Source organism: Aquarana catesbeiana, linkage group LG01 (assembly GCF_042186555.1).
Source record: "Aquarana catesbeiana isolate 2022-GZ linkage group LG01, ASM4218655v1, whole genome shotgun sequence".
Classification (NCBI taxonomy): domain Eukaryota; kingdom Metazoa; phylum Chordata; class Amphibia; order Anura; family Ranidae; genus Aquarana; species Aquarana catesbeiana.
Window position 1 is genome coordinate 669,155,767 of NC_133324.1, and position 27,105 is coordinate 669,182,871.

Genomic DNA, 27,105 nt, shown 5'->3' on the forward strand with positions numbered 1-27,105 from the left:
CCTACAATTGGGCCTCATCACCCAAGACCCGACTGCACGCCAATCAGGACCTCAATCCAACTCTGCAAAGAGACACCTGCCCACGAGTCCTCTGAATCCGGTTTGGGAGAAGACGAGATCCAAGAAGTCCAAGGAAACGAATCCTCCATGACTCTCAGTCCTCTATTTGCCCATGACGTATCGTTCCTTTGAGGTCCACTGACCCTGAGGAGGGGGGAGGGGCGAAAGAGAAGAGAGAGAAAAATTTTTTTTTTTTTTTTTTTTTTTTTTTGTCCTCTCTCTCCCCCTTTTTTTTTTTTCTCTTTCCCCCCTTCAGATGCTGGCTGTGGGGTGGGAATCTCCACATATGTGGCCCCTGGGATGCGTGCCAAATTGGAACACCCTCACGCCTCTCTTGAGGCGATCTCAGGGGACTCAACTCTGGGAGACGCGGTTAACTCTATTTTCTCCTGATATATAGTCTCCGTACTACTGCTCCATAGCTTTGTGCCGGTTCCAGTGGGGAGGAGGGACGGCAAGTAAAAGTCTATCCAGGTTGCTCCTGGGAGCTTCCCTATAGCGGCTATGCTGACTGTGGGGGAGCCCTCGGCAGTGCTTCTTCTCGGCTGGATGAGGCATACTCCCCGTTACCCCTTGTTACTCCAGGTTCATTCACACAATTTTAATATTTGTTTATTAAACGCTTTCATGGTTTTTTGGTCAGTTCACTTTCTCCCCCGGACCTTTTTTTTTTTCTTTTTTTTCTTTTCATGCAAAAGCGTATTTTGCTGGGGGTTAAGGTGTATCTGTAGGTTCAAGTGCCTTCTTCAAGATAGATATTCTAATTTCCCTATTAGGCGGTCCCTCTGCTGGGGTGGTGTTCATGCCCCCCTTTCTGTCCAGTGGATTTGGTACCCCAAATGCCATTGGACAGGGTAAATCCCTACCCCTTGGAGGGATTCTTATGTGAATCACACCTTCTGCTGGAGGACACTGTCCCCTCCATTCTCCGGGGATCTCCCTTGCTCCCCGTCTCTCCTTCTTGTCTTTTCTTTCCCCTTCTCCACACTTACGCTTTCATACTTTTTACCACAGGAGTCGACCGGGGAGCTCACCTCGAACATCCTCTGATCCCCTCACCATGCTCGGCCTGTCGATTGAGATGCCTGAGACCCGGTGGAGACCAGTGGGTAAGTGCTGTAGGTTACCCAGCTTTGCTCCTACCTCTGCCCGATGGCTGATGAAACACCAGTTAATATACCTCTCAAAATAGTGTCCCATAATGCTCAGGGTCTGAACTCCCCTTCCAAGAGGCGCAAGGTCTTCCAATACTTGCATTCCCAAAAAGCAGACGTGGTCCTTATGCAGGAAACTCACTTTCCCAGAAGTTTCAACCCCTCCTTTATCCACTCCAAATTCCCATTCTTCAAACTTGCCAATGCTGAAAATAAAACGAAGGGGGTGGGTATCTTCATTTCTAAAAAATGCAAATTCTCACCCAAATCCGAGTTCAGGGACCCTGACGGGCGCTTTATCCTCTTGATTGGGGACTTGGATGACCGTCTCTACTCTCTAATCTCGTATTATGCCCCCAACAGAGGCCAGTACGCCTTCTTTCAAACAATGTTTGCAACTCTAGCGCCTCTGTTGGAGGGCACAGTGATCTACGGAGGCGATTCTAACTCGGCCTTTGACCAGGGTCTGGACAAGTCTCGTCCCCCAGGCAAACGCCTCACTAGACCGACGAAACAGAGTCTACGCATAGCTAAACTTATCTTCCAGCAGGGCCTCATTGACATATGGAGGGAAGTGAATCCTACGCTGAGAGACTTCACGCATTTCTCCAACCCCCATAGGTCTTTTGCGAGAATTGACCACATCCTTATAACCCCTGCCTCCGTTCCACTAGCACACAAGGCACATATCAAAGATGTAGTCTGGTCGGACCACTCGTTGGTAATCCTTGTGCTTCAACGCCCCGGAGGACATAAACCTGTCCGGAGGTGGAGGCTCAACGAGTCCATCTTGAGTGATCCGATTAGAACTAAAACAATCGAAACTCACATTCGCAACTATTTTCTCAATAATGATACTCCAGATACTAGTCCCTCGTGCCTCTGGGCAGCCCACAAGGCAGTAATTAGAGGTCACCTGATCCAACTAGCCTCTCAAGTCAATAAGGAAAACAAATCTGACATTGAAAAGCTGGATAGGGATTTCACAGCCTTGTTAAAGCGACACAAAGCAGATCGAAATGCTGTTCCTATCGCTCAGCTAGACGCAGCACGCACGGCCTTGAATCTCGCCTTAACTACCAAGGCTGAAAAATGGGTTCGGTGGAACAGAAACAAATTTTATTGTAACGCTGATCGAATAGGTCCAATGCTTGCAAGTAAATTATCCCCGAAATTTAGATCTCCGGCCTTACCAAAGATCAAGATTCAGGGTGGCACTTTGTCCCAAAATTCTCAACGGATCATGGGGGAATTCCAAACCTTTTATAAAACCTTATACAGTAGTGGAAATAGCCCTTCTCCGGAGGCAATGGACCTCTTCCTAAATAATTTACAGATCCCTAAATTAGACACAAGACACCGCCGGAAACTAGATTCCCCTATTTCAGCTGAGGAAATTTGCGCGGTCATTAAAAACCTGAATTCACAGTCGGCCCCCGGCCCTGATGGTTTCTCCGTACCATATTACAAATCATTCTCCACTTTGCTCGCCCCTTATATGGCTAGGTTCTTCAATGCTCTTAGGACGGGGGATACTCTCGATACCTCACTTAACACAGCCTACATCACGGTCCTCCCTAAGCCGGATAAAGACGCAAGCTCGGTTAGCAACTACAGACCAATATCGCTCATTAACAATGATTTGAAGGTCCTGACTAAGATCCTTGCAGACCGCCTAGCCTCCTTCATTAGCCTATACATTAATAAAGATCAGGTGGGCTTCATACCGGGGAGGCAGGGTCCCGATCAAACCCGCAGAGCAATTGATATAATTTCCCTTTTTAATTCCAACTGGGATGGGGGCCCATCCAGACAGGGTTGCCTACTCTCTCTGGACCTTCAAAAAGCTTTTGACGCTGTCCAATGGCCCTACATATTCCATTTGCTTAAAAAATGGGAATTTGGGGACTCGTTTCTCAATATCATTCACGCACTGTACTCAACTCCCTCAGCTCAGGTACGTCTGCAAGGGTTTTACTCGGACTCATTCCCCATATCCAGAGGTACAAGACAGGGGTGCCCACTCTCCCCGTTGATCTTTGCCATAGCGATCGAGTCTCTTGCAATAGCCATCAGAAACAACCCGAACATTCAAGGTGTTCAAAGTGGTTCCCGGTGCCATAAATGCGCATTATTTGCGGATGACATATTACTATTCGTAACATCACCACTAACCTCGCTCCCCAATATATGCAGTCTCCTAGATGACTTTGGACGGATCTCAGGCCTCAGGGTCAACTACGACAAATCCCAGGCGTTAAATATCAATATTCAGGAACCTCTCCTGGCCAGACTCAGGGATAGCTTCCGGTTCTCGTGGAGTAACTCCTCCATCCCTTACTTAGGGATTCGGCTAACTCCTAAAACTGAACTTCTGTATCAGGCCAACTTTCCTCCTCTCTACAAAAAACTGGAGGAGGACCTCATGCATTGGTCCAGGCTGTCCCTGTCTTGGCTAGGCAGAATAAACACGATAAAGATGACCCTACTCCCCCGTATCCTATACTATTTTAGAGCCCTTCCAATATCGATCGATAATACCCGCCTAAAACGCTTCCAAGCCAACATTGTTAAATACATATGGGGTAAAGGGGGTCACAGATTTTCCAAAGCGACCCTGTTTAGACCTAGGTCAGAAGGTGGCATGGGATTACCGAACCTAATCTGGTACTTGCAAGCAGCACAATTGGCCCAGCTATCCACAGTATACTCTAGATGGGAACAACCTGACTGGGTTCACATAGAGAGACAAGCGGTCCCCCTCCACACCCTTGACTTCCTCCTTTGGTGCCCAAGAAAACTCAGACCCTCCATTCTTTCCCCAACGTTGTCGAACTCCTTTGCATTATGGGACAGATTGAAAAGCAACGAAAGATTATCATCCCCTATGGCACCATTACAGCACTTATTTAACAATCCCGAATTCCCCCCAGGTCTCAATATTTCTGACTTCAAATGGTGGCTTGATAAGGGGATGTACAGAATAGGACACTTCCTTAGACCATTAGGCCCAATCTCTAAAGCTTTTTGTGTCAGTAATCTAGATATGCCACAATCTGAACTCTTTAGATTCTCCCAAATATCAAGCTACTTACACAATAAGTGTAGATCTCTCCCGAATGGTACCCAAATGACTCCTTACGAACTATGGTGTGGCCAGGCCAGCGAGCAGAGGGGAGGCATTTCGGTGATTTACAAAGCCTTATCCTCTGCGCAATCCAAGGCACCTTACATGCTAGCCTGGGAGGAAGATCTGTCTCAAAGCTGGCAACTGGAAACCTGGCATAGGAACTTTTCCCAATCCTACAAAGGCATCCTGAACTCGGGGCTAGTGGAGAGCAACCTGAAAGTACTAACCAGATGGTACCTGGTTCCCTCCAAATTAGCTCGCTTTTACCCTTCAGCATCCCCCCTCTGTTTTCGGGGATGTGGCCTTAAGGGTGATATGTTCCATACATGGTGGTCCTGCCCTAGAATCAGACATTTCTGGCACAAGATTTTCCTTTGGATTAGTAGAATTGCCGAAAGGCCTATCCAAATGTCGCCTTTAGTGGCACTCCTTAATTTCCCAGTAAGAGAAGTTTCCAGGATCACACAACGCCTCATCTTCTTCATCATCCTAGGAGCCAAGCTCACCCTAGCTAAAGCTTGGAAAAAACCGACAGTATCCACACTCTTGGCCAAAAGAAAGATTTCCTGGATTATGCACCAGGAAAAAATGGCAAGTGTGATCCTGGACCGCTCAGCCAAATTCCAACAAATTTGGGAACCTTGGGCGAAATACATTGGAGTCTCACTTTGACTCTTCCCCTAGAGCTTTTACACATCGACATTTCTCTCTTCCCCGGTCGACTCCTACGCATCTCTCTCTACCCTCTTCTCCTCTACCCCATCTCTCTACAACCTCCCTTTTTCTTTTCTCTATACTTCTCTCCTCCCTTTCTCACCTTACTTTTCCTCTTTATTATTGGTATTAGGCTTTGACCTGTGCTCGAGGGATCATAACCTGGCTTCGGACGGGAATCCTCCTGAGTCGGTCCCCGTCCCAAGCCCAAACCAGCACAACCCTACTGGCACCCCGATTCCTCGATGTCTATTTCATTTGTTTGTATATTTACCATCTCAGTTGCTACTGATAATCAGTTTCTAACGTTACTTGTTTAATTTTCGTAGACACCGACTCGTCTCGGTCATGTAATGCGGTGATCATGGATTTGATAGCCTAGGTCTTCATCACCGCCCTTCTGCATAGGTTTTTGACACTTTGCTTTTTCTAGTGAGAAAGATGTTGGGGGAGGTGGAGTCCCGCCACAGTGAGTACCCAATTGGGGTGGCGGGCCTCTCCCTCCCAATATCACATACAAACTAATCTAAACCTGATTTATGGCTCTCCTATGTTCACCTTGCTCAAAGCAATTGACTGAGTTTGTACTTTTTATACTGCACTGTTATGTATGCCAAAGCCTTATTAAGTTATACATAATATGACCGTGATGGTCATCTGTATTTTACTGTCCCACAAATTCTTGTAACGACATGTAATGTTTTCCCAACGTCCCCCTTCCCTTCTCTTTTGAAAATAAAATAAAAATATTGAAACAAAATATCTCTCTCAGGGGAATAAGTGCCTTCGTCACACTCCCACATAATATGGTTGGGAGAATGAGGAGGGCTAATGGGGGTACACGGATCTTCCGCTTACAGGAGAGAAGTGCTATGTCAAAAGACATCAAAATGATGTTTCATTAGTTGGAGTGCAGAATATAGTTTTTGTTGAAATTATTTATTCCAGGGTGGTTGTATATGGTTAGTCTTGCCCTAGGCTAAATAATTCAGTTAGAAAGGTACTGTTAATAACTTTGGTATTGATGAAGATAGTTTGAATTATTTTGGGATTTTAACCCTTTTAGAGTAAACAATTACATATTTTATTCATATGTAACTGTTTAGATATGTTAACTCATAAAATTGAGGTTGTATTGCTTCAGATTAGAATAAACAAAAACATAATTCTAGGAACTAGTTATATTATTACCTATTTGTTTTAAGAAAAGAAAGAAAAAGCTTCCATTACTTCTGGATTATTGAACATTTTTGTCCTAAAAAGTAATAAATCTATTGTTATTACCTGATAATATATAAATGAACAAGAATTTCCTTATTTCACTTATATATTCTAAGGCTATATGAATCAGAAGTAATAAGAAATATAACTGGAATGTAACATGATCCCACACAGTGTGTGACTATCAGAATGCAGTTACATTCAGTTATAAATACAGGTTTTTTATAGAGAACCATCTCTTAGTATAATAAATGAAGAGATATCAGGAATTAGGATGTCAGTCCATTGAATCTTCTTGGTCCATGGATGATGTGGCATAACGGCCTCTTTTGTGAGAATGATGATTCCCATTTTGTTCTGAAATTTTCTGGGTGCTGCCTGAAGGTGAAGATGATGCCATTCTTCTGCGTGTGGGAGTGTTGCTGCTTGTGGGTTCTGTCAGATTTAATTTTAAAAGGGTTTGTTGTAGTTCATCTGCTGATCTGCTTCTGTAAATTGTACCTTGGTAGTTAAATCTGACTGAAAAAGGGAAGCCCCATTGATACATAATGTTGTGGCGTTGCAGTTCCATTAGTTGGGGTTTCATGGATCGTCTTTTAGTAATAGTAAGTTGGGATAGGTCAGCAAAAATTTGATAATTGTGTCCTTGAAAATTAAGTTCCTTTTTTTCTCTTGCAGCAATTAGTATTTGTTCTTTCGTTCTGTAATAATGACATTTTGTGATTATATCACGTGGGGGTCCATCTTTCTTTTTGGCTGTGAGGGCTCTGTGTACTCTGTCCAGTTCTAAACGTTCAATAGGGATATCTGGCTTTAGTTCTTGTAATAGAGCAGTAAAAGTAGATTGCAGGTCTGTCACAGTTTCAGGTATTCCCCTTATGCGCAAGTTTGAACGTCTGGCTCTATTTTCGTAATCTTCGAGCTTAGTTTCAAGTATTAAATTCTCTTTTTTTAATTGTTCCAATTCTGTTATATTTTCTTGGGTTGTAATTTCAATTTCATCCATTTTTATTTCTAAGGCTGCGGTGCGGTTTCCCAGCTCTCTTATTTCTTTGGTTAGGCTTTTTGTTATTTGGTCTGAGGTTTGTTTTAAAGCCTTATGAAGCATCTTTTCAAATTGTAATAATATTACTGGGGATGCTGAGGAGGCTTGTGGAGAAGTTTGTGAGAGGATTTGTTCTGTATCTGACTCAAATGGAGAGTCTTGCTGTGACATTTTCTGTCTGTGAGAGCGCCCTGATGCTGTATCTTGTGAGGTGACTGGAGCTGCTTCAGCTGCAGTGAGTGCCTGTGAGCTCTTTGTGAGGTGATTTTTATTTCTGCCACAGTTTCCTCCCAGTACCATATTTCCTGCCCAAACTTTCACAGTTTGTTCCCTGGGGCAAAAAGGTTCAAATGGATACCTTTTGAGCCTGCAGGCTCCGCTTTGTCCTTCTCTTCTCTCCTCAGCGGTGTGGAGCTCTAACAATGCATGTCTGCTCTGCTAGGCTCCGCCTCCTGCCCCCCCAAATATCGGTATTATTTCAATGATCACTTGCTTCGCTTCTTTGGTTTGTAACTTTATTCAGGGGGGTAACACGGCTTAATTCCCGGTTAGGTCACCCCTGAACCCTTGGGACTTGAATTTAGTTTTGGCAGCATTACAAAACAGCTTTTTGTACCGATATAACATATTCCCTTGGTCCTTTGACAAGGAAACTATTTTTTCTGGTAACCATATCTGCTGCAAGAAGGGTATCAGAATTGGCGGCTTTTTCTTGTAAAGAGCCATATTATTCATGTTGCCAAGGATAAGGTATTATTGTGTCCCCATCCTAACTTTTTACCGAAGGTAGTAACAGGTTTTTATCTAAACCAGGATATTGTTCTATCTTCATTTTTTCCAGAACCCTGTTCTACTTAAAGACGACTGCTCAGATTCGGAAAACTGATGTTTTGTTCGTATTGCCTGAAGGTCCTAAAGGACAGGCAGCATGAAAATCTACAATTCTAAATGGATTTGACAAGTAATCCATCTAGCTTATGGTTTAAAGAGGTAGTTTATATATATGCATAGTTTATAGTGTTATACCCTGGTACTCAAAGTATTTTTCTGGGATTTCATCATTTGTTTTACAGCACATATGTTGCAGTACCCCCACGGGGCCGCTGAGTGTAGTAGTTCCACCCATCACTCTGCCCAGCCTGACATTCACTTTAGTCACTCTCCAGCCAATGAACAGTCCATCAGCTTTGTTTTTGTTGTTTTGAGGGATTAAACTTGGATGGGGTAAAGGGAATATGGGATGCCCAGATCAATAGTATTTAAAAAAAATAAAAAATAAATCGATGAAAATGTAAATTGGAACCTCTAATCACAGGCTCTAAAGCCCCAGACTCCACCACAACGCTTCTTGGTGAACCATTGCTTCCTCTACTGTGCAATAATTGGTTCCTATTGCAGCTAGCACATGGTTAGGCCCAACTCTGAATTAGGCCTGATTTTGTAGATATGCCATTTGCTGGCAGGGGACCGCGGGTCCCTTTGGTGTAGCAATAGAAAATGTCCTTTTGTGCTAGCTGTGGACTACTAGTCACAGTCAGTCCTATGCAAACTCTGCCAGCCCTCCTGGCTGCAGCAGCCTGACTCCAATGCCAGTAACATCACAGTCTCTCCCTCTCCTGGCATGCCTCTCCCAGATCTCCTGACTGTGCCCGTCACTCACCGAACAACAGGTGAATCCTACCTAAAGATTTGCCTGGCAGTGTTCCCCGCTCCTGTTCAGGACACCCCTTGTTTGGGTTGTATGGAAGGGTTCCAGCTCCGAGCCCCAGCCAAGCCCAAGGTCACCCCCCCCCCCAGACAGGGGGACCCCTTCCAAGGCCCTGACAGCCTAACACTTCATCAGTTCTTCCACCCAAACAACTCCTCCCTAGCTGGGCTGACCCAAGGTATTTGAGGCCTGCCCCCTGCCAATCCTAAGTCGGGAATTGGTCAGGAGGGAAGTAACTAAAAAGCGACACTGCCTGTGATTTACCAGCTTACACAAAACCACTCCCCAGCTCCCAGATCAAAACAAACAGGCCTAGTTTTCAGCTAGGCCTGCCTAAATTTACCTGCACTGGCCAAAAACCTAACTCTAGTACTTAAGGTAGAGGGTGCTACAGATACTTGAACACTTTGTGTCAAAAAAAAAAAAAAAAAAAGAATTTTTTTTTTTTTATAATTGAGATAGATAGATATATATATACCGTATTTATCGGCGTATAACACGCACCGGCGTATAACACGCACCCCAATTTAGGAGGGAATTTTAAGGAAAAAAACTTTTAGGAGGGAAGTTGAAGGGAAAAAAAAAACTTACATTTAAATGCCCATCATTGCAGCCTTCTCAGTGCAGCCATGTCAGTGCAGCCTTCCCCAGTGCAGCCATGTCAGTGCAGCCTTGCCCCAGTGCAGCCATGTCAGTGCAGCCTTGCCCAGTGCAGCCTTCGATCCCCTGTCTTCAAAATCGCCGACCGCGATTTGAAAATGGCGCCGCCGGCGCCGAAATACACAGAGCCTGTCCTCGGCTCTTTCCGGCGGCTCTCGTTCACTTTCGGCTCCACTCGTAGTCCCGAGCGGAGCTATCCGAACCTAGCCGAGTAGGTTTGGATAGCTCCGCTCGGGACTACGAGTGGAGCCGAAAGTGAACGAGAGCCGCCGGAAAGAGCCGAGGACCGGCTCTGTGTATTTCGGCGCCATTTTCAAATCGCGGTCGGTGATTTTGAAGTTGTGTCGCTCGGGATCGGCGTATAACACGCACCTGCGACTTTCCCCTGATTTTAAGGGGAAAAAAGTGCGTGTTATACGCCGATAAATACGGTATATATATATATATATATATATATATATATATATATATATATATATATATATATATATATATATATATATATATATATATATATATATATATATATATATATATATATATATATATATCAGCCTAGCAAATCTGGATTCTGTAGCATTTGCCCTCTCTTCTCTACAACGCTGCTCTAGCTTTGTCAATATGGATGATCATTGGTGAACACGACTTTTCAAGGCGTGTCAATTAAATTAGGTCTGGGCTTTGGTCGGGCCAAGGTATACAGGGTCTTTATTTTGCATCTCTCAGTTGCAGCTTTGGCTGTGGGCTTGGTTCCTGCTGGATAGTGAACTTCCAAAGTCTGAGACAAAAACAGGATTTTCCTCTGCAACTGTCCTGTATTTGGCTCTGTCCATCATGGTTCTTTTTGTTTTTCCCCCAATTTCTCAGCCAATAAAAAGCATCTTTACAATATGCTACCAATCGTAAGGCTTAAAGTGGATGTAAACCTTAAAAAATTTTTTTGAATGAAGACCTCTACCTGGTACAGTAGAGGATGTCAATTCATCTGTGCCCAGTCTTGCCACGAAGAGTTAATCCAGCTCTGAGTAATCCTCTTGTGTTTTTTTTAGGAAGATAAAAAAAAAAAAAAATGGCACACAGATAGGTTTGTTTTGCCACAGCCCACACTGCTGTGACCGATATCCGATTTCTTTATCTCATAAACAAGCATGAGAGCAGAGAGAGTGTCTACGATTGCAGCTTCACATCCCTCCTCCTTTTCTCCAACTCTCCCAGGATTGGTTGCTCCACACCTCAGCATGATTGGGCATGCTGAAATTATGTGGCTGAATGTTACTCATCATGGGGCGAGATCAGTGTGACTGAGGAGGATATTCATGGTGCAGTCAGCTCCCAGAGCCAGCAGAAAGAGTGGGTGTGTGTAGAGGTGGGCGGGGAGTCTTGTGACATCACTACTCCTCCCACCGAGCTCCGGCAAAGGGACCCGACTACCAATTCCAGAGTTTTGCAGGGCTCCTACTGCTGAAGGGGGTGACATTCGCAAGGTAGGCATACATGCAGGAGGTATAAATAAAAAAAAATAATAATATATAAAAAATATAATCTAATAAAATCACACACACACACAGGTGATACTTGAAAAATTAGAATATCGTGCAAAACTTCATTTATTTCACTAATGCAACTTAAAAAGGTGAAACTAATATACGAGATAGTTCAAGCCGTGATTTGTCATAATTGTGATGATTATGGCTTACAGCTCATGAAAACCCCAAATCCCCAATCTCAGAAAATGACATGCAATTAATAAAACAAGGATTGTACATAGAACAATATCGGACCTCTGAAAAGTATAAGCATGCATATGTACTAAGTACTTGGTTTGGACCCCTTTTGCCGCAATTACTGCCTCAATGCGGTGTGGCATGGAAGCTATCAGCCTGTGGCACTGCTGAGGTGTTATGGAAGACCAGGATGCCTCAATAGCAGCCTTCAGCTCTTCTGCATTGCTCGGTCTCATGTCTCACCTTTCTCTTGGCAATGCCCCATTAGATTCTCTATGGGGTGCAGGTCAGGTGAGTTTGCTGGCCAATCAAGCACAGTAATCCCACGGTCATTGAACCGGGTTTTGTTGCTTTTGGCAGTGTGGGCAGGTGCCAAGTCCTGCTGGAAAATTAAGTCAGCATCCCCATAGAGCTCGTCTGTGGAAGGAAGCATGAAATGCTCCAAAATGCATGAAGTGCTCCAAAATCTCCTGGTAGATGGCTTTGTTGACCATGGACCCTGAAGTACAGTGGACCAACAACAGATGACATGGCTCCCCAAATCACAGACTGTGGAAACTTCACACTGGACTTCAAGCATCTTGCAGTGTGTGCCTCTCCATTCTTCCTCCATACTCTGGGTCCTTGGTTTCCAAATGAGATGCAAAATTTACTCTCATCAGAAAAGAGGACTTTGGACCACTGAGCAACAGACCAGGTCTGTTTCTCTTTAGCCCAGGTAAGACGCTTCTGGCGTTGTTTGTTGTTCAGGAGTGGCTTGACAAGAGGAATACGACATTTGAAGCCCATGTCCAGGATCAGTCTGTGTGTGGTGGCTCTTGAAGCACTGACTCCAACCTCAGTCCATTCCTTGTGAAAGTCCCCAACACTTTTGAATGGCCTTTTCCTGACAATCCTCTCCAGGCTGCGGTCATCCCTACTGCTTGTGCACCTTTTTCTTCCACACTTTTCCCTTCCACATTTCTTTCTCATAATATGCTTTGATACAGCACTTTGGGAACATCCAACTTCTTTTGAAATTACCTTTTGAGGCTTTCCCTCCTTAAGGAGGGTGTCAATGATGGTTTTCTGCACAACTGTCAGATCAGCAGTCTTTCCCATGATTGTGATTCCTACTAAACCAGACCGAGAGACCATTTAAAGGCTCAGGAACCCTTTGCAGGTGTTATGGCTTAATTAGCTGATTAGAGTGGGACACTAAGCCTAGAATATTGCACCTTTTCACAATATTCTAATTTTCTGAGATTGTGAATTTGGGATATAGATTATATATATATATATATATATATATATATATATATATATATATATATATATATATATATATATATATATATATATATATATATATATATATATATATATATATATATATATATATATATATATATACATACATATACACATACACACACACACACATTAATGCTGGGCCATTCGTTTATACTGGGCGAGTGGTAGGTTTACATCCACTTTAACTTTTTACCATAGGCATGGTGTAGTCAGGGTAAGACGTAGCATTGGCTTTTCCTGACAATCCAAAACTGTCTCAAACCAAACCAGAGGACCTTTTTTCCCCTCCCACCATGTTCAGAGTGACGGGAGAGACATACATCATTTTGTATTCCTTTTTTTCCCCAGGAAAAGTTTTCTTCCTGTCACTCTTCCATAAAGCCAAGCTTTTTAGAGATTCCTAGTTATAGTTGTACCAGGGACACAACTCTCATCTCTGTTGCTCCTGTAGAGTTCCTAATGTCTCGGTTGCTTCCAAGACAAATATTATTCCCTACCCAGTCACTGATTTTTGGGGTATGTCATTCCCCAGGGAGAATTATTAGTTATATCTATTACATTACATATAATAAATTAAACCCCCTTTGGAGCTTATTCAATACGTTCATAGTATTTGTTTAGGTATGTTCTTAAAAATGCTAGCAACAACCAGAAAAAGCTGTATTTGGAGATAATAAGCCAGGCTATAGGGACGTGAGCTGAAGGGAGCCAAAAAGTAACCATGACACAGGTTTAAAGCACGATGGAGCTACCTCTATTGTACATTTAAAAAAAAAAAAAAAAAAAAGGAGGAGAGGAAGGAGGGGGGATGTTTTATTTAAATTTTCCCTGTAAGTCAGCTATCCATTCACATATTTTGCTCAAGTGAGGCATCTTCTTTCAGGAAGATCTACTGCTAGCATTATACCCATTTACACTTTTACATGTTTATATGTGATTGAAGGGCCTAAAAATGGGGAAGGCAACGCACATTGGAATTAAGACACAAACATACAATCTGATGTCACTTTCTATAGCTCTTGGAGGTAGCTTCTTAAATCAAACATGTCAGCTCCCACCAAAAAAAAAAAAAAAAAAAAAAAAAAAAAAAAAAAAAGGTAGTATATAATATTCGACGTTGCTCTATCAATAACTAAAGCTGGTTATTTGTACTGAATTTCTCAGTACATTGGATGACTTGCCAAATGTCGTTGGGAAGTACTGCAACTTTTTTTTTGCTTTTAACATTTGCTTTGTAAACTAAAAAAGGGACTTTCCAAATGAAAAACCACATACACCGTTAGAAATGAATTCGTTAGAGAAACATTTTTCATCCTGCTTTTCTCATCACTGCAGTATGAAATGAATGTTGATTTACACCAGTAATGATTTGCAAATCAAACATATGTTCTTGAAATTAACATTTTTACTAGTGTATGGCCAGCTTAAGCAGAGATTAAAGAAAGACAGTTGTAACAAAGCTGGCCATAGACTGTTCAAATCCCTACTGAACTGGCCAAGATTCAAACCATTTATGGGCAGGTAGATTGTACCAAAGTTGATTGCTCAACTTGGGTACAAGCTGCCTGTCAGATTTTTCATGATATTATTGCTAGCAGCTATAGCTATGTGGAAACCTTGCAAGAAGATCTGAACAAATTAATGTGGTGGGCAACTACATGGCAAATGAGGTTTAATGTAGAAAAATATAAAATAATACATTTGGGTGGCAAAAATATGAATGCAATCTACTCACTAGGGGGGAGAACCTCTGAGGGAATCTAGGATGGAAAAAGGACCTAGTAGATGATAGGCTCAGCAATGGCATGCAATGCCAAGCTGCTGCAAGCAAAGCAAACAGGACATTGGCATGCATTAAAAAGGGGATTAACTCCAGAGATAAAACGATATTTCTCTCACTCTACAAGACTCTGGTCCGGCAGCACCTGGAGTATGCCGTCCAGTTCTGGGCACCATTTCTCAGGAAGGATGTGCTGGAACTGGAGAGAGTCCAGAGAAGGGCAACAAAGCTAATAAAGGGGACTGAGAGGACCTTAGTTATGAGGAAAGGTTATGAGCACTGAACTTATTCTCTCTGGAGAAGAGCGGCTTTTGAGGGGATCTGATTTCAATGTACAAATACCGTACTGGTGACACCACAATAGGGATAAAACTTTTCAGCGAAAGGGATTTTAAAAAGACAAGTGGCCATTCAGGAAAATTAGAAGAGAAGTGGTTTAACCTTAAACTGCGTAGAGGATTACTGTAAGAGCAGTAAGGATGTGCAGGTCCAGATCATGAATAAATAGTCAATGAATCTGTGCCAACACAGGACATGATCCAAGAAGTGTTGCAGGGATTCATCTCCGAAGACTGATCTCTCCCATGCCCCCAGGTAGAGATTGGCATAAGAGGGTGCACAGGACTTACCCATGGCCACCCCCTGTATTTGTAAAAAGGTTTGGTCCATGTATGTAAAGAAGTTTTTAGTCAGAATAAAATGTAGTAGTTTCAAATTGAAATGGTTAAGGAGCCAAGTATTGCGGTCCTGCTCCATCAGGAAGGTACCAGCCATCTGAACGCCCTGCTCGTGAGGGATGCTCGAGTACAATGCCTCGACATCTATAGCCACGAGGAGAGCGTTTGGAGGGACCTGGACCCCCTCGACATGTCGGAGCAGATCCGTAATGTCCCGAATATAAGACGGTAAGCTCAAAAACGTGTGGCATTAAAAATGCATCAATAAATTTGCTCACGTTTTCAGTGAGAGACCCAATGACAGAGACAATGGGTCTCCCTCTCTCAACACCCACTTTTCACTTTCCTTCCCTTCCCCCTTCCCTCATTCCCCCTTCACTTCTCCTTCCCTCAAATTCACTAATTTTCACTTTCATCCTTTTCCATTTCTAATTTCTTCTGTCCCTCCTTTTTGTCCTCCCTCCCGCCTCACCGTCCATTCACCCTTGCTCTTTTCCCCTCCCCCCTTCTCTCTTACCTCCCCCACCCTCCTTTTTCTCTCCCCCCCCCCCCTTTTTTCTTCTCTCCCCTTTTCCTTGCTTGCCCCCCCTTTCCCTTTTTGTCCCTTGTCCTCCCCTTTTTCTTCTCTTTTCATTTCCCTTCTTCTCCCCCCTCTCCCCTTCATCATTCTCCTTCGTTCCTTCCCTTTTCCCTGCACTCGTGTGTCACTAATCCACCAATTCATGCCCTAACACACAATGCCAATATTTTTCAGCAATTGCACCCTATAGAGTGCCTCCTGTGTTCTCCGTGGGGGCAATACCGAATTTTGGGGTGCCTCATATACCGCCGCCCGTGACCCCGTCTGGGTCTTGATCAGTAAGCCAGACTCACATCTATCAAATTTACTCCAAAGTATTATGTTTTATTGTATATGAATGTTTACTTTTTCCCCATTTCCCTCTTAAATTAAAATTTTTATATTTTATGATCAAATCAATAAAGGATTGTATTTCTCTTTAGATGTATTAGGCCAATTCTTCCGAGGAAGCATATTTATTTGCAAAACATGTAGAGGAACTCAAATTGGACCTACATCTTCAGAAGCTCCACTACACTGTGGGGTCCTTACTCTGTTATGTCTATACTTTTTTGCCTCTGTATGCAAATTATGCTTTTAAACCACTATTTGTATCTATGTGTAATAACCTATTTTGTGTATAATAAAACGTAAATTTTTGTATATTCAATTGTCTCATCCCTGGGTACCAAGACAGTCCATTCCCACAACTTGTGTCATGGGGCATTAATTGGAGTAGCTCCTGACAACTCTCCTTTATATCATTGTCAATTAAGGATAATGGTACCCGCCCCTACCTTTATGTACTGATTTAGATTGAGGCATTTTTCTTCATTATGTAACTATGTAAGAGGTTGTGACATTTTTCCCCTTTTCATTAAAAATATTGGGACTCTAGGGTTCTGGAGGTTAATCCTACTGGTCACATGGTCTCTGCCAGGCAGAACCAAGACGTGTTAGAACCAGAAGAAAACTTTTTTTTTTTTTTTTTTTTAAATTAACTAAAATAAGTGGAATGGTCAGCTCTGGTCATATAGATACAGGTATTGGAATGAAGAGGAGGACCTGTTGGAGCTGGACAAATTAGTTTGCTTTCTCCATTCAATGGTACAGGGCAATGTCATTAGCATTGCAGTTTTAAACAATAGAAGGGCCATTATGTAACTATTAAAGCTTAGGTTGTCCTGGCATCACTGCCTGGACTGATTTGGTAGGGCATTCGGTTTGACTTAGATTGCCAGCATGTGGTAAAGGACAAGTAGAAAGGATTGTTTGTAAGTTGTTTTTCAGGCTTCAACATCAAGGACTGTTACCTGTAAACACTGAACAAATACTTTCCTCTGTTAATCTGATGGTTAGCCATGTTCACAATATTACCAACAAAAACTAAGCCACTGTTTGCACACAGCAGAATGTCAAAACAATTCCAATGTGGATAGGGAAACTTTTCTTACTTCTATTGTATGTTTAGGTGGAATAGTTTTGTAATTACTGTAAAGTCTTTTCATATGCATGTTGCGTTCTGAGTCTCATAGCACGGTAGCTATACTTTATTATCCAGCCCTGTACCCCAGAGTGCAGAGAACAGTATTCCACTACCACTGCTTTGTCAATAGTACATTCAGTATTCAGAGTATATTAAGCCGAGTATAGTAAAATAAATAATGGAGCGTATTAAAAGAAAAACAAAAAACAAAAAAACAAACAAAAAAAAAAAAAACAACACACACACACACACACACACACACACACTTTAGTTGCGCTAAAAAAGGATATTACATGAAATGAAGAGGTAAAATAACCCATTAGGCCTTTGTGTATACCTAGGCTGCACATAGGATATAGAGGGTGCTAAGAAATGCAGAAGAGATCTGAGCACTTTGTTCAGCCCTGCAATAAACATTCCTAAGGCTGCTTTCACACTGAAAGCGTCGGCCGATAGTGGTAAAGCGCTGCTCGTTTTAGCAGCGCTTTACCACTGTTTAAGCGGCTCTTTTGCGCCACTTTTCGGCCGCTAGCGGTGCGTTTTTAACCCAAAAGAGGGGATTAAGAGCTCCCATGTTGCGGCACTTCGAAATCACTTTTCAGGCGATTCGGAATTCATTGCAAAGGGCATGGGAGTTTTGGAAGCACTGTATACAGCGCTCCCAAACTGCCCCAAAAGATGCTGCTTGTGTCCCACAAGTGCACCACCCGGGTGTGAAAGCACCCATTCTAGAGAATAAGAGGTGGTTTTCAGGTGCGATTTCTAGAGCTAAAACGCCTGAAAACTGCCTCTGTGTGAAAGGGGAATCTAGAAGCCAGTTCTAAAAAGATATGTGCCAGCCACAATGTGCTTTGATCTGACATGCACTACCTACTGCCCTTCTGCTGCCTTGTATACTGTACATTTCTATAAAACCCTTACTAGGCACACCACACCTATAGTCACCCAGTTTTACAACATGCATATATACAGTTTTAACTAGATTCCAAAAGCAGCCATATACTGTATATACAATTTTTAAACCACCCATTGCAGCCATAAATCTAGCTCTCAGCCCTCACCAGCAGCCATATTAAGTTTTCTTAACACCCACTATAGAAGCCAAATTTACAGCTCTCTTATCCCTCCCCATAGCACCCAACCTCACCAGCAGCCATAGAAGCCATATTTAAAGTGCTCTTATCCCTCTCTATAGCACTCATATTTATGGTTCTCTTATCCCTCCCTATAGCACCCATATTTACAGTCCTCTTAAAAGGGTACAGAGAGGGGAAAAAAAAAAAAAAATTTGATCCCCTTTTGATTTTGCACGTTTGCCACTGATAAAGAAATGATAGGTTTATTTTAACAATGAGAAACAAAACAACAAAAATATCCAGAAAAATGCATTAAAAAAAAAAAAAAAAGTTATAAATTAATTAGCACTTTAGCCTAGGTTCACATTGCTGCGGGTTAGAAATCGTGCGAGTTCAGCTGAACTCGCATGATTTCAACCCAGCAATGCAATCAGACTTTGGGGGGTGATTTGACAGACATCTGTGCGGGTTGTTGCACAGATGTCTATGCGGTACAAGAATTGGCAAAAAGTAGTACAGGAACTACTTTTGGGAATTGGTGTGGCGACTTACCGATTCGGATGGTGCTATTGCCAGAAATAGCCACCGATTTGACATTATAAAAACGTAAGTGTAAGAAATATGGAGATTGCATTAAGAATTGTTATAATCATTCAAGCACATATATGGGTATATTTGTTTTTTTTTTTTTTTCAATATATCTTTCTAGAATAGAAATGTCTCTAGCTCACACCCACCCTTGAGGAAGGAGGTACACATACTCCGAAACACGTCGGTGCAGGAGTATTTTCTAATTTTGTTTGCACATTGAAGTAATAATGCTTGATATGCATTCCAAATAGTAGATGTTACACCATTGTCATGTTTTTTATTGTTGAAATTGAATATATATATTAAAAATACTTTAGATTTTCCTATGCGCCTTAAAAGTCCACTACTAGGGGATTTTTCTCATTGTTTAGCTCCTAGGCTCCTTACGTCACTTCCCTTGGCACCTCTGCTCGCTACTGCTCCTGGGAGATATGTGTCATTTCCCAGGAGTCAGTGGGCAGCGCCGAGGGCTTCGTTGCCATCACAACGGGGCGGGCACTTCCGACGCCGCCACCCATTGTGATCGCAACCTAGTAGTTGAGGGCGCTGTGAGAATGACTCAATGCGCATGCGCGAGATCGGGGAGAGAACGGGCGATGCATGCTGGTCGCTCAGCAGCACTGTATTCCTGAATAGGATGCTTGGGGGCTTCACATGCCCACAAGCAAAATGAAAACGGCCACCACTGCAAGTTCTTTTAACAGAAACCGGACATCGGGGGGACAAATTATACAGAAGACGTGAGTGTTACAATGCCATTGTAAACGCTTGTGAAAGGTTTAAAAAAAAAAAAAAAAAATTATTGATTGTAGCTGGAACTCCGCATTAAGACAGCTGAGACCATAGTCACCAAGAAAACAATTGGTAACACACTACGTCGCAAAGGACTGAAATCCTGCAGCAACCGCAAGGTCCCCCTGCTCAAGAAAGTACAGGCCTGTCTGAAGTTTGCTAAATTAACATCTGAATGATTCAGAGGAGAACTGGATGAAAAAAGTGTTGTGGTCAGAGGAGACCAAAATCGAGCTCTTTGGTATCAACTCAACACACTGTGTTTGGAGGAGGAGGAATGCTGCCTATGACCCCAAGAACACCATCCCCACCGTCAAACATGTAGGTGGAAACATTATGCTTTGGGGGCAATTTTCTGTTAAGGGGACAGGACAACTTCACCGTTAAATCTTGGGTGAGAATCTCCTTACCTCAGCCAAGGCATTGAAAATGGGTCGTGGATGGGTATTCCAGCATGACAATGACCCAAAACACATGGCCAAGGAAAACAAAGGAGTGGCTCAAGAAGAAGCACATTAAGGTCCTGGAGTGGCCTAGCTAGTCTCCAGACCTTAATCCCACAGAAATCATGTGTAGGGAGCTGAAGGTTCGAGTTACCAAAACGTCAGCCTGGAAACCTTAATGACTTGGAGAGGATCTGTAAAGAGGAGTGGGCCACTATCCCTCCTGAGTTGTGTGCAAACCTAGTGGCCAAATACAAGAAACGTATGACCTCTGCGATTGCCAACAAGGGTTTTGCCACCAAGTACTAAGTCACGTTTACGAAGGAGTCAAATACTTATTTCACTCATTAAAATGCAAATCAATTTATAACTATTTTGAAATGCGGTTTTCTATATTTTATAGTTGTTATTCTGTCTCTCACTGTTAAAATATACCTACCATTAAAATTATAGACTGATCAGTTTTGTCAGTGGCCAGATGTACAAAATCAGCAGGGGCTCAATTACCTTCCCCCACCACCTCACTGTAACTCTACTTTCATGGGGGAATAAAAAATATTTTATTGCGACACAAGTCATATTGTAATTGATTGTTATTAAAAATGACCTTTTTTCAATCTGCAGCTCTGTAATTTTCTGTAAAATGGAATGCAATATGGCTACCTGGAGGTGTTCTGTACAGAGTGTGTAAAGAACACCCCCAGAAACATTTCCTGGTTGTGTGATTGGCCCACTGATTTTCCAAGAAGTCTACAACAAGATACAAGTCAGATATCAGGCATCCCCTGCAACAGAAATGTAACTTTTGGTGAGATACTCCCAATAGGAAATCACGTCAAAGGGATGCAGACCCTGCAATTTTCCTCATTGGAGCCGTGCAGGTGCAGCATCTGGTTGATAATTAAGAAACCACAGGGATTTCTTCGTAAAAACAAATAGGTAGGAATCTGCAACAAAGTTTGTTAAAATCCTTGCACTGTACATAGATCACCCAGAGAGGAAGGTTTTTTTCTCGACAAAAGTGGAGTTACTCTTTAACTTCATCCAGCAAACACAGTATAGTTCTCATATTAGAATCCTCTCTAATCTCTAGTGTTATTGTTGGTGGTATATGGTGTAATGAATATGCTATGGATTATATTGAGCAGGTGGAACAGTAATTATTAAAAGCTCCCCCAGGCATATTTGTATACACGACCAAAAACAAAATCCGATTTCCTTTGTACTTATCACGTGGCTTCTGCTTCCATGCAGTGCACACAGTGTGGCCGCGACTTTTTCCAGTCACCATGGGAACAGGTAAATCAGGATCTGTCAGCACTGCTCAATGTAGAAAATTCTTTAGAGTGCAGCAAAGTGCTCCATAAACCTGTCAGCTCGTCACTATGTTTATTATGGGAGTTTGTGTGAATGGAGACAGTGGGGAGGACACTGGCATTTGGCTTATCAGAGGAAACCTCAAAAACTGTGAGCAGGGATGCTCTTTATTGCAATGTCTCTTCTGCAATAAAAGAAATCTACCTACCTGTAAGTGTAGCTTAGTTTACATTCTGCACAGCACTGTGTGTCGGGTTGACCGTACTTGTGTCCATGCACAGAAGTGACATCATCCTGCACCAGCCAATGAAGACTGCCGCAGCCTGAGAAGAGGCCAGGTAGAAGATGTCGATGAGTTAAATCTGAGCCAACTTTTGGGAGCTTAGGTCCGCTTTAAAGCATGCCTTGAATAATAATTGTTACAGTTGCAAGTGTGCTAAAGTCAGCTCTCAACTGAAACGCACTAGCAGAACCAAGATGGCAGCTTCCTTGACTGTTAAAGGGTTTAGTTCTACTTTAAAAAGTATGGGCTTTTTTTTTTATCCCATAATCATACTTACCTAGGTGGATGCAGCATCGGTCTGATGCTGCATCTGTCCCCCGCCGCCTCTCCACTGAGAGCTGAGCGATCGAACACTGCCGATGGCTCGATTCTCTCACCTTCGAGCGGAGAGCTGCTGCCTGTTAATCAGCAGCTCTCCTGCTCTGTTCCTTCAAGCTCACTGGAGCGCTGAGCTGTGGAAGGGTGGGGAGCGGCCGCCTCAGGCTCTCAGTGGCTCACTGAAAGGCTGAGATGCCTATCAGTCCAGGCACCTGGCGGATCCAGACTTCGAGTCAGGATGACGCGGTGCCTGGACTGATCTTGGTGACGCCAGCAGACAGCAGACTTCAGACCGCTCTCTTCTGAAAACGGGTCACAGGAGTGCAAAACGGATGGCACTCCTGTGACCCATAGGAGAAACCCAGCCGAATGAGCTTAGGTGGGACTTCTCCTTTAACGTCTATATAATTACTTACCAGAATACCAGTCCAGTTGCCTTCTCCTATGGGGTCACTCCCTTGCTGCCCAAACTAGCAGGATGTTCTTTCCATTGCGCCCTCGCTCCCTTCAGTGTTCTGCAATGTTTAGTCCAGAGTAGGTGTGACATTCAAGGTAAAAGTGGTAGTTGCACCTTAGTAATTGTGTTGTCAACACAGTGTTACTAGTATGACAAACTCCTAAGAAACAGGATCACTCACTCAAGAGGACTAGATGGCTTTTAGGTCTCCTAAAGGAGCAAAGAGAATGGCATGTGGAACTTACTGCTGACGCAACAAAAATAGCTCTGTTTGGAATTGCTGTAATAAATAGGATTTACAAAAAACAAACCAGTGTGGCTTTTATTTATTTCAAAAGAGTCCCTTGCTCTGGGTTTCTAAAATATATGTTTAACAGTGTCCCATATACCCTGCTACCAAAAAAAAAAAAAAAAAAAAAAAAAAAATGAAAATGACATGTAAATCATGTAATGGGAGGCATTGTAAGAAAAAGACCTGTACTCAGTTTTCCCAATATCTTTTTACATGCTTGATTTGTTTTGTATTTTAGTCCTGTAATCTTTTGTATGTGGGGCAATAAGGGATATGTTGTTATAAGTAAAAAAATCTTCTAACAATATTTCTTGGATTGTAATTCAGTGTTAACAAGTGGGGAAAAAAAAAGAAGCAGTATGTAATGTACATGCAATAGCTCATATCTAAAAAACAAAGTAGTTGCAACTGCTTAGACCCACAAAAACAAACATAGAAATAGAAACACAAGCAGCTGGCACCATTTGTTGACTCCAAATAAAAAAAACAAAAAACAAAACAAAAAAAAACATCTTTGTGAATAAGTGCAGAGCTAAACATGTAATGAACGAACCCACCACGCATTAAAAAAACAAAACAAAAAAACACCTACAACAGATTTCTGGGCAGACAAACTCATCATGCAAAGCAGGGAAAGCAATGGCGATTCCAGACACTTCAATAGATAAATGCTTTTATGGAACAGAACAGTGTTCCCAGTCTATGAACAATGCAATTAAGATGCCATCTTTGATGGGAAGAGATTGTACTGTGGCCATTAGACTCTGTACTCTGATAAAAACCTGACCCAGTTATAAAAACCCTGGCAGTAAAAAAAAAAAAAAAAAAATGTATATAATAAACATCTAGGATTGACATTAAACACAATGTCAGCACAAGATAAGAAGTTTTGCAATGCTACAAATAAGCAGGAAAAAAACAAACACACAATACATACATTCATTAATTTATGCATTTTACACACACACACACACACACACACTTTAAATGCTGCTAGGGTAAGACACTTATATAGGTCAATATTGACTTCAAATGATCTTCTGTATACCATAATTCAGACAAGGAGGGAAGACCACCTATAAACTAGAGTTATATTGCATTAAAAAGTGCCATCAAGCTAACACTGGAAGATTGTTAATGAGAGGGATCAGCAGAGGGTTGGTCGCCTGCTACTTCTTTGTCCAATCAGAAAACTGGAAGAGTAAGTGCTTACAAGACTATGTCAATTTCTTTTACATTTGACTGTTTATTGGAGAAAGCTTACTCTTTATGCTTAATCAGACAAAGCCTAAAAGCACAGGTGGTGCTGTAGATGAAACTGCCAACAAAATTCCTGGCAGGAATCATTTTCCAGTAGATCTGTTAATTACAAATAACCATCACTATTGTTTGAAGAGGTTAGAAAGTTTCAAATGCTTATTGTTTACGGCTACCAGAACACAATTTTTTTTTTTATTAAACCATGGGATTGATTTACAAAAACTGGAGAATGCAAAATCTGGTTCAGCTCTGCATAGAAACCAATCAGCTTCCAGGTTTTGTTAAAGCTTAATTGAACAAGCTGAATCTGATTGACTACCATGCACTGCTGCACCCGATCTTGCACTCTCTGATTTTAGTAAATTAACCCCCATGTGTTCAATAAATAACACAAATAAAAAAAAAAAACGAAGAACAGGTTACACACCTTCTTTTATACCACAAGTAAAAAAATAAGGAGCATGGCTGGCTCATGGTAGGTTACCATGGTGAAAACTCAAGCTACCCAAAATTGTGGCATTGATCTGGTGGAGGAATAATGCAGTAGGGTCACTTTGTTTTCTCAGGTCTTGGATAGCCTGCAATCTTTGATGGAACAAAGGGAGGTTCAAAAGTATTTAAAAAACACAAGGGTTCATAAACCTATTCCCTAAAACCAATTAGGATGCAGGCATGCACATATACAGTGTGTTGCTATAATAAATCAGATTATATTTGCTGTTCCTGTACAGTAGAAGTAAAAATAATGTAAGGCTATATTAAAAAAAAAAAAAAAAAAAAAAAAAAAAGAAGGTGGATTATAAATATACTAAAAAGACATTTCAGAGACAATACATATAAAAAGGAAGCCCAAAGTTCAGCCAATTACAAAATTGTAATAGCAGAAACAGGAAGAAAGTTACGCAGTGACATTTTTTTTTCATAGCAGAGAATGAAAAGACACCACCCTTTCCTCTCAGCAGGAGGATTCTCTGTACAGTACTTACAAAACTCTGCTCTTACACAGCAGTAAAAATAGAACATAACACAACTGGATCTTCCCAGTTTTGTTGAAAAAAAAAAAAAAATTCAAATGCAAGCATCTATCTCAAAAAGATGGGGCACGATAAATTTGCTTGGTTGTTCAGAGGTGGCAGATTGCAGTGGCACCCTGAACATTGTCCTATTGATGCTCAAAACCTAGAGAGCCAACATCCTGCATGCTACCATCCATCAGCAAATTTTATAATTGAGATTCAGGCATTTAATGCAGTAGGATATCCAACTGTTACGGCATGCACAGAATCATTCATGGTTTACAACTATGCAGTGTTCTGAAATCCTGGAAATTTCACATGTGAGCCAACTCTAGTACAGACAATAATGGCCATACTAAGCAAATACACCAAAATAAAGGATGACCATTAGGCTAATGTCTAAACAGCCACTAGTGGTTTCAGGTCATACTGCAACCACTTTTCACATGGTTGAAGACTGCAACCTTCCTCTGATAGAGTTACAGTAGGTGGTGGCTACATAAACTGCAGAACCTACCAGATGCATGGTCATTGAACAAACCCATGGATACTTATGTACTCTGTCGTCAAGGATTTCCATTTTCCAGCCAATGTTTTTCATTGAAAACAGGTTCTAGTCTGGTCACAATGGGCAACATCCACAGCTCTGGCTAAAATACCTCCTTATAGACAGTGCCTCAAAAGTAATTTCTGTCTGTCACTAGATGCCCTTTTGTCCACCTGGCATCATTCAATCTGAAGACTGAGGACATCCTGTAAGTAAAGGGTGTCAGACAGAGTTTTGAGGGGGGGGGGGGTTAACCATGATACCTTGCACTCACAGTATAACGAATATGGCACTGGATTTCACACACTGCATCATTGAGAGCCAACCTGAAGATGTTGGGGTAAAAAATGAATATCAGCAATGATTACTAACTAGTGAGACACAGAGCAGCAGCTCGGCTCGGTTGTCCCCATAGCAAGCTTGTTGCTGTGGGGGCACTCAGCAGGAGCATCAGCAAAGGACCCGAGAAGACGAGCATCTGCGATGCTCTGTGCAAAACCACTGCACAGAGCAGGCAAGTAAAATAGGTTTGTTATGTTTAAAACAAGACAAGACTTTAATATCACCTTAAGGCCAGGTTTTTTTCCTCCACATTCAACTGTTTACAGTCCCCTAAATGAGGTAATTCCAAATAAATAGTCCTAAGTCCAGTGCAAGGTGAGTAAATTCTGAATAAATAGTCCTTAATAAACTGCAAAAGTGAGCAATTGTGGGGGTTCTGTTCAGCTTGTTTCTAGCACTGGTTTATTTTGAAGTTTTCCTGCTCCTCCTAAAAGTGGTCTTTTCCCACAATGTCTCACTGTCAACTTAAAGAAGGACTATTTATTGAAAATGTGCTCACCTTACACTGGACTGGAGACTATCTGGAATTACTTTATTTGGGGGACAGTTAACAGTTGAATTAATGGTGCATTATCTTGTTTATTTATAGAATTGTCTCTCTCTCTCAGTGATTGGCAATCTCTTGGGCAGTGAGTGAATTGGTGAGTAGAGGGGGTGGGGGACGAAGCAAAGAGTTAAAGGTTGAGAAGAGCAGTCCAAGTATTAATGAGAGAGATGAAGTAGGCTTGTTTGGCAGCATGGAGGCAGGAACTGTATTTTGGGAGGGCAGATTTATATAGGGTGAAGTCCTGCAGGCATTTGGTTTTACGCTACAGTCGTTATCTCTACTTGCTCAATTTTGCATGTGCCATTGTAATGTGTACAATATCTGCATTCTTATTGGTTATTAAAATAACTAGCTGATGCACCTCAGTAATTTTTTATTGGCTGTATATGCCTGTGGTTTTAGCGTGCTTATTTGGTTTTGACTCACACCTATCACTGCAGAAATAAACATGATGGATCTAGGAAAATGTGCTAATAAGAACGCATATGAAATACTGCGTACTTCAGACATCCCATCTAGGAGGGCCTACCTAAAAGAACATTATAAGGCCTGATTCACACCTATGCATTTTTTAGTGCTTTTTGCACTACAGGACGTGTGCCATAGGAAACCA